This window comes from Zingiber officinale, chromosome 6A, assembly GCF_018446385.1.
Source record: "Zingiber officinale cultivar Zhangliang chromosome 6A, Zo_v1.1, whole genome shotgun sequence".
NCBI classification, from domain to species: domain Eukaryota; kingdom Viridiplantae; phylum Streptophyta; class Magnoliopsida; order Zingiberales; family Zingiberaceae; genus Zingiber; species Zingiber officinale.
Genome location: NC_055997.1, coordinates 74,669,597 through 74,679,382, shown reverse-complemented (window position 1 = coordinate 74,679,382; position 9,786 = coordinate 74,669,597).

Sequence of the window (9,786 nt, the reverse complement as noted above, 5' to 3'; positions counted from 1 at the left end):
CATCAAGGACAACTGCCCCGAACTGAAGAAGAAGAAGAAGGACAAGGGCAAAAGACCAATAAGATCAAAGCACAAAAATCTAAAGGCCACATGGGATGAATCATCGTCCTCCGAGTCCGAGATCGAAGCTTTCGCCGAACTAGCTCTAATGACAAGCCACCAAAGAGAAGCTGAAAGCAGCTCAGAGATAAACATCGATGAAAGGGAAAGATCAGCAGAGGAAAGCTGTGATGAAGGAAGAGCATCAGAACACGAGGTAAGTAAGGTACGTGCGCTATCTCTCAAGCAATTTTTTGAATTTATCAAAATACTTTTAAAAATATGTGCAAATTAGAAAAATAAATATGGACTTGAAAAGAAAATTAGTCAATGCATGTCCACTAAAATTGTTTGATAATTTACAATTAGAAAATAAAAAATTGAAAACACAAATAGAGAAATTGAAAGATTACAATGCATGTTCTAACTACATTCAAGTAAAGTTTAGAAATCATGGTAGAGTCAATTCGTACATTAGATATCACCAAAGATAAATTAGGAAAATTTTAAAAAATTATGTACCTCCCAAATTTTTAGTAAATCCAGTAGGCAGAAACCTATATTGGGTTCTAAAATTTTTTTAGGTTAAATTTTTTTTTTTTATTTGCATAGAAATTGTCTCAATTAGAAAATTTTTCTATGTTATCTGAAGATTTAATTTACAAAAAGAGACTTTTTTTAAATTTTGTTTACTGTTGAGTTATTTTTAAAATTTAAATGTATTTTAAAAATCTTATTTCTCCGTGATAAAAGATAATATTCTCTATACTTACAAATATTTTTGAATTTTTTTTTTTAAAATATCTAATTTATTATGAATTATTTTCAAAAATTAGTTTATGTACTGTAATAATTTATTTCTTTTAGAATACAAAGTATTTCTTCGTGTAGATTTTTCTAACAGTTTATTTTATTTTTTTTTTCTAGATTTTTTGATATAATCAAAGGGGCCGGGAGAAATAGGTATAAGTTCAAGGGGAGTTAGGATTTAGAATTTTTACTCATTTTGTACATAAATTTTTACTTATTGTTATCACTTTTATTTTATTATATTTTTAATCCTAACTTGAACTTGGGTTGATGCACATCAAAAATGGGGAGATTGTAAGTACGTCGAGGTAGTTTGATGTGGTCAACTAAGTTCAATTAGGTCTTGTTATGTTTTAACCCTTGTGTCTAAGTGTGCAGGAACTTAGGAGCATAGGAAGTCGAGCGAAAGACACAGCTAGCGAGAAGGATGGCACGGGAGATAGTCGACGGACTCGGTGCATCCGAGAGACGAGATGCTGCGGAAGAGTACACTGGTGGATGAGAAGGACGTGCACGACAATCGAGGGAAGAGAAGGTAGGGAGGAAGCCTGCTCGAGAAGGTCCGAAGATGGGTCCGGGTCAGCCCAATTATAGATGGACGAAATCATCCAAGCGATCAAAGTAGCAGAAGAGCCAACGGGAAGTTGAGATGCTACTGGAGGTGCCATCAATGTAGTTGGAGGTACCTCCATACTTTTCTGTGCGAAGGCACCTTCAACAGGGTTGAAGGCGCCTTCAACTTTTTGAAGACGCCTTAGATTGGGCAAAATATAACCGTTAGCGGAAATAAAACCTTATCTTCGCTTGCCTCACTGGAGGCACCTTCCACCTTATTGGAGGTGTCTTCCAGCCTCAGATAAGATTTTTCAGGAGGTATAAAATGACCCCTAAACATAGAAAATATTCAACAACTTAAGTATTCATTTCCTAGTAATTTTCTGAGTATTCGAAGAGTGTAAGATGCTTCGAGTGTAAGAGGTTTTTCCACCTTCACAAAAGGAGATTTTTAGTACTTTCATTTGCCTTGGATTAACAGCCACCTAAGTTGTAACCAAGTAACTTTCTTAGCCTCTTTATTTTATTAGTTGTTAAATTGGTTTAAGTTAATTGTGCTACTAATCTTGTTTGAAAGGATAGAGAAATATCCATTTTTAATTATAGACAATTCACCCCCCTCTTGCTGACTCTGCTACAGCAACATAATCTTTATTCATGAATATTAACAAGTTAAATACATATGTATTTAAATTTATTTATTTAATTTAATTAATTATTTAAACTTATTCATTTATACATATTGAATAAACATAAATAATTCATGGAATATCAATTCTACTCACCAACATTTAGTTCATTTAAAATCATAATTGGATGATCCCCTGGTGTTTAATGATCATGATAGATCTAGCTAGCTATCGATCCAATTGCACTATTAACTCATTTGATTAACTTGTTCAACTCATTTTTCTAAATTGGATTGCTCACTCTGTTGGACCACTTGAATTGACTCCTCCAACTTGAGCAATGTGATTAGCATTAGCTATGTTGGTCATTGACTTAGTTGACTCATTCGCAAACCGCTCAACCCACTTAGCTTGTTCAATTGAACTAGTTCATTTAGATTGTTCACTTGAACTTTTCTATGTTGCGCAATAGATCGAGAGGGCCTAGCAAGCAGGGTAAGATGGCTTCATCCAAACTGCTTAAGTGATCAACTTATTCGAGCCACTCGAATTGTTTGTCCTTTTGACTTGCCTCGTTGAGTCATACCAACTTGACAACTCATCCAACTAATTTGCTTGGCCTAACAAATCTGATGCGGTATGTCGTTAGTGGATCCAGAGGCAACGTGACAATCAAAAGTCAAGCTGAAGTGACAGTCAAATTCAAGGAAAAGTGATAATCCTGGATAGACGAGCCAGTCACCATCATCGAGGCCCAACCCTTGACTCACCAACGTCAAGGCCTCCAATATGAGGTTGGCCGTTCAGAGGGCCAGCGGCCCAAAGGTTGACCGAGCTTATCTAAGCTTAGGGGACTCAACTCCTTATTTGTGGAGTTTCTCAATATATGGTCGGATGACCCCTGAGTCGGTCAGACTTTAAGAAACTTATTATTATGATCAGTGTCAAAGCATACAGATCAAATCCAAATGGCCCTAGCTCCAATCGAGCATAAGAGATACAACTACTCACTGCTACAGTATGACTCAATATATAGCTGGTAACCCAATAACCAGTCGAACCTATAGATCTCAGCTTATTTCTTATGGTCGGTCTCCCTACATGCAGCCAGATGGTCATAAGGTTGGTCGGACTTACACTACTCAGCACTCCGTCCCATGTATACATGAATGAATCAGGCCATCCTCATTAAAATTTGGGCGGATATGGATCCAGTCAAATCCTTGGATCTCAGAACATTTCAAGGATAAGTCTTGTAACATATGGTCAATCGGTCTAAAGGTCGATCAGATCCTCTAGGACTTGGATCCTCGCTCTTCAAAAATAGGCATCACAATGTATAGTCGGTCGACCAAATATCCTGCCAGATTACCTTGGTCGGCTAAAGGTCTGACCGAGCTATATTCAGGGGATAAAATTGTCAGAGAATCACAATAGCCCTTCAGAAAATAATAGTCATTCAACATGGAATATTCTAATACTTGACACTTGTAGCAAAGCCTTCTTATGATGACTATACAACTTTTATCATTACTGCGGAGGTTACAAAAAATTATTCATACACATGTAACAGAAGATTCCTCATATGAAGACTATACACCTTCCATTATCCGACATCTTCTGACACCGAATATTTTTGTCGCCTCATTATTGCAGAGGTTATGAGAGGTGATATAAAAAGGGGAGGATTTCTCCATTAGCGAGGTATGCTTGATTATGCAATACATTTTATGCTCAAATGTCTACTGTTCTTCTCTATTTTTCTCTCGGCCACTATGTTGACTTGAGCGTCAAAGTACATACGTCAAGAATCTCTTCCTTGATTCTCGCTCTAATATTCTATTTGCTCTCTCTTTGATGCACGCAGAGAGGAAGAAGGAGGTCGTTCTTCTCTGGTTCAAAGTTTTTCCTGATCAACAGTAGAGCCGTCAACATCATGGATTTTTCATCCCATGGAGCAAAATGCCCTATAATGTACCGTAATTAGGATTCGGACAACGAATGCTTGGGTATCATGCTGAGCTCCTTGCCATTGCACCGTACTCAGGGGGCAGGAATGACATCAACCATTGCTTAATCTATGGCCAGTGAAGTACACATCAAGAGTTTTACTCCATTTAATTACATTTTTAGGATAGCTATATTCTTTTAGATTGCAATGTTAGAATTAGTGGGCCTATTTTATCATAACCAGGCCCATTAACCTAGATAATAATGGTCCTATTTTAATCAACTATAATTGGGCCTAGGTGGAAAGCTTCTTGTGATTCAAATCATTAAAAAAAAAGTATAAAATATATCATATAATTCTTCTATTTTATATTACATGGACTACTAAAATCTCACTTGGCGCTAATATGAGAGTATCCATATTTATTACCTTAAATTAAAATTTTATTTTAAATTTTATATCTTATATAAAAAATATCTATATTAGTTACCCTATCCATTTCCTAAATATATATTTTATAAATAGTAATTTTCTAAATTTAGAGAATGAATTCTATTCCCTAAATATTAAAATTGTATTTCTCTCTCCTACCTTTAATAATAAAAAAATTCTCTCTCCTCTATCTAATAATAAAAAATATGAAGAAAATAAAATAAAATAAAAATAAAAATAAATATATGACAAATTATAGAGAAATTGATGTATTGTGTAATGAAAAATAGATATTTAAATTTAATAACGTAATTCTTCTATACTAAATTTTATATTCTAAATAAAATTCTCATGTGGACGCTCTAAGGATATTTTGTTAACATGATCAAATTATAATCACATCATATTGCTTCAAATGTGGGGAGGGATTTCATCCTCACCACTAAACCAAACAATTGGTGTTTTTGGAGTGGTGGAAGTTTTTTTTTCCCGTGTGGGTGTGTGTGGGGCTACTCTTTAATTACAAAGTTCAAAGTCATTTTGCCTATTCTCTTGTTGAATAGTTGCAAAGTTCACATGTCTTGCGATGAGAGAGAGCAAAGTCACTTCACATCTAGAAACATGTTTTAGAATTATTTTCTTTATTTTTAAATATATAAAATATTTTTAAAAATGAAGGGGTTATTCAAACACCTTTGATGAAAAGACGATCACCAATTCAAAAATAAAGATAGAAAGCAAGTTGATATTTTGGGACCTAAAAATTTAATAGAGTTGTCCTTAAAACTTTATTATGTCTCAAGTTATCCTCTATACAAATGGAGAAACTAAAGGTAATTACAAGTTAGTAAAAAAAATATTTTTACTAATATATCCTTTGAAGTTCTTATAAAGTTGTGATAAATAATATAAAGTTGAGAATGAAATGAACAGCATGTTTACAAAGTTAGATTCTTTCCTTACTATGTTGTAATAAAAATGAGAATATTTTTGTAATGCTTTATTGCTAATGAAATCAACTTTTTTTTCTTTACTACTTTTGACAATAATGGTTCTCATGGAATATTGTTGGTAATATGTCAATACCCACTAAGTTATAAGGCAAGTGTGCAAATTAGTGTAGTTTAAGTTCAAGAAGTGGCCCATTAATTACATATTAAATAATTATTATTACTCAGGGGGCACTTGGTTCGCGGAAGAGAATGAGAATGAAAATAGGATTGATAGAGGTGGAAAATAAGAATCGAAGGGTTTCAATCTGAACATTATTTTTTCTCATTCCCTTATTTTACTTGGTAATGGTCCATTTCTATATTTGGAGGATTGAATCCGTAAGACCCACTACCAATCTCCTAAATTAAACACTAACTTTTAATCCTTTTCCTATTCCCCACTTTGATTCTATCCAACCAACTACCCCTTAGTGTATTGAGAAAAATATAATTGTAGGATACTAGTTCTTACAACTCTTTATTACACGTGAGGAAATTAAGTATTAGGTAGAATATTCCTTTTCCTTTGCCTTTAGTTTTAAGTTGCATCCTTCTCTTAAAGCATACCTCTACTTCAACTAAGCCAAACTTACAAGCAAAGCATCCGATCAACACTTCTACTCGTGAGAGGTGTCCACGGACATTGTGCAAGGTATCAACTAGATATATATATGATTGTTATTCTGTACACCTCATGTGCATTCCGTGCACATCCAAAATTGTTTTCGATTTAAAATTTTCTTTCTACTTAATACTATAACATAACTCTTAAATCCTAAAAACAAAATCCTAAATGGAATATCCACAAGCCAAAAAAAGAATTGCATTACCGCCTAAGTTGCTCACTGTGGATATGCAGACTATATATATATATAAATACATTCATTCATGGGCGACCCTCATAGGTATGAACACCCAGATTCTTAAAAATGAATCGGGACACTCAGGAGAAGCTCGGAGCACCCGGACCTATAAGACTCGCCCATGAGTATGCAGGATAAAGATATATAGGATATCAAATCTCTCTCTATATATATAGGGGAGGTGGATAACATAGATGGAACAAGTGATTCAAACAAATAACATAACTCGATAGATTGAATGCGCACGGTTAAATAGATGGGTCAAGAGGGTACATATATAGGTTTGGGTAGATCAACTTCGATAAATTTGATGGGTAGGTTGGACGAAGCAAGTTTATTAGATTTAACAAGCATGATAAATTGAGCAAGATAGATACAGAGTGGTTAGACTTGTCCTAATGAATTTGATAGATCAAGCAAACTAAGTGAATAAACAAGCTAAGCAAAAAAATTAAAAATAAAAAAGTGAAATAGGAAGATGTGCAGACATAGTGAATTAGCCTAATTATGAGAGCGATATTTATCTTGTAGTCATATTTTAGTATATGATAGTAGTATTTTATTTCATTGATCAAATCAAGAAATAAATATTTCTTCATCTTTTATTCCTACTGTAATAGAATCTTTAACAAGGATAAGTGGCTCCTAGGACACTGTTGAGTTGACTACTATGAGATAGATATTACTACTGTTGACAAATGTCTTATATTTGAATGAAGGTCAATACGAAAGGTTTCTCAGATGAAAAGAAAGAAACAGTGAAAAGAAATTCTATTACTATTTTCATAATAGAATTTTGTTAAAAAAATTTTAACAGAATTCTGTTATAGTTTTTTGTAATAGAATATGATACAATTTTTCGGATCTATTTTGACATGTTGAGGTTTGGATAATATTTATAATGATCATTGTAAACTTATTGTGACAATCATTATTATGATGAGGACTCTTTTGTGTAGAGAACATTCTAATAAAGTTTCGACCGTTTTGTGGAATAGATATACTGTCAAACCACAATAAATTTTCTCCCTCTTCTTCTTCTTCCCCATCATATTTGCTCTTTCTTGTGCATCTATGTCTTGTTACTCCGTGCAATCTCTTTCTTCCTCTTCTTCCACATTAGAGGTTGAGAGGTGTTGCCTCCTCTTTGCGCAAAAAGTAGTATTAGAGCAAGGTATTGGTCGATTTCTTAAACATGTTGGGGTTGTCTTTTGTGATGTTTGATCTGGTGAAATTTAACAAAACCAGGAACTTCGGATTATGGTAGAGGAGGGTTAAGGACTTGTTGGTATATCAAGACATAGTAAGGCATTAGGAGAAAGGAAACCAGAAAGCTTAGAGAGATCAAATTGATAAGAACTTCATGTGAAAGCAGTGGCAACAATCAGGACTTATCTTGCAGATGATATGATGTACCATATCTTAGAAGAGGAGTCACCGGTGACAGTTTGACAAAAGTTGAAAAGTAGGTACATGTCAAAGTAATTAACAAACAAACTGTATCTCAAGTAAAAGTTATACGGACTGAAGATGACAGAGAAAACTGATCTGAGCCAACACATCAACTTATTTAACCATATTGTAAGTAAGTTGATGTGAAAATCGAGGATGAAGATAAAACACTGATGTTACTGAATTCTCTATCTTCACTCCTACGTACAAGAATTTGGTTACTACTTTGATGTAAAATAAGGAAACTCTTAAATTAGAGGAGATTATATGTGCATTGCTAGGTTTTTATCAAAGGAAAAAAACAAGCTATGAAGTTTCTCATGAAAAAGGACTTGTGGTAAATAACAACTAAGAGTGTGGTAGGAGAAAATCTCGACATGGATCGGGCAATGACAACAATGCCCGTTCTAAGTCGAGAAGGAAAAAAGGTGATCATTTGCTATAAGTGTGGAGGAAAAGGTCATTTGAAGATAGATTATCTAGAAATAAAAAAAAACATGTTATAAAGAACAAAGATAGTTCGGCGAAATCTGTAAACATAGTTGAAGAGGATAATTCAAAGAGCGGTGATGGAGATATGCTATCAATTATGTCGAGTTCGGAGTAACTGACGTATGTATAGATCTTAGACTCTACATGTTCATATCATATAACTCCAAACAAAAAGTGATTTGATACCTACAGGATAGTGAATTCTAGTTCAATGTTGATGGGAAACAATACGTCATGTAGAGTTATCAACATAGAAACATCATAATTAAAATATTTGATGGTGTTATCAGAACCCTATATGATGTCAAACATATACCAGAGCTAAGGAAGAACTTGATCTCACTAGGCACATTAGATGGTATTGGTTATACTTACAAATCGGTGAGTGAGGTGATAAAGATCTGCAAGGGAGCTCTGACCGTAATAAAAGGATAAAAATTAGCAGAAACCATATACAAGTTGGTAGGGACTACAGTTGTAGGTAGAGTCACCTCGATGGAATATGAATCAGACAATACTGTCTTATGACATATGCGATTGGGGTAAATGAGCGAACATGGGATGCAACGAACGTGGAACATGGCATATGGATTTGACGCAAGCAGTTAGTATGGTGAGCAAGTTTTTATCAAATCCTAGTTGACCACAATGGGATGCGGTAAAGTGAATTTTTAGATACTTGAAAAATATAACCGATTATGCAATCATGTTCAGTAGACAATCAGAATATCCTTTAGTTTTTGGGTATGCAAATGCAGACTATGTAAGAGATTTAGATGACAGGATGTTTACTATAGGATATGTGTTAACTGTGGTGGGAGGACCTATCTATTGGAAATATATGATACAATCTATTGTTGCATTGTTTACTACGGAGTTGGAGTATATGATAGCAGCTGAAGCAGCGAAGGAAGTTTTATGACTTACAAAATTGGTCAGAGAATTGTGTTCAGCAAGTTGAAGTCAAGTTATTATGTGATAGTTAGAGTGTTATCTATTTGGAGAAGAATTAAGTGTATCATGCAAGAACCAAGCATATTGAAGTAAGGTTTTACAAGATCAAAAAGCTGATTGCTTATGAAGAAATCCAACTTGAGAAGGTTCATACTACAGATAATGCTGCAGACATGTTGACAAAGTCAGTGACCACAGAAAAGTTCAAGCATTGCTTGAACTTGATCCATATATTTAGATGCTAGAGGAAGGAAGCTCAGACCTAGAGATCCATATGAAGTTTTACTCAGATGCTCGTGTTCTTCGAAAGAGTGAATATTCACCAAGGTGGAGATTGTTGGTGGGTGGTTCATATCTAAGTGAAGGTCAATGTGAGGGACGTCACGAATGAAAAGAAAGGGAGAAAAAATTTTATTAAGATTTTTCGTAATATAATTCTGTTAAGGTTTTTTCACAACAAAATTTTATTATGATTTTTCGTAATAAAATTATGTTACGATTTTTCAAGTCTGTTTTGGTATGTTGCTATTTTGATATTATATATAGGGATCATTGTAAACCTATTGGGACAATCATCATTATAATGAAGATTCTTTTATGTAGAGAGAATTCTAATA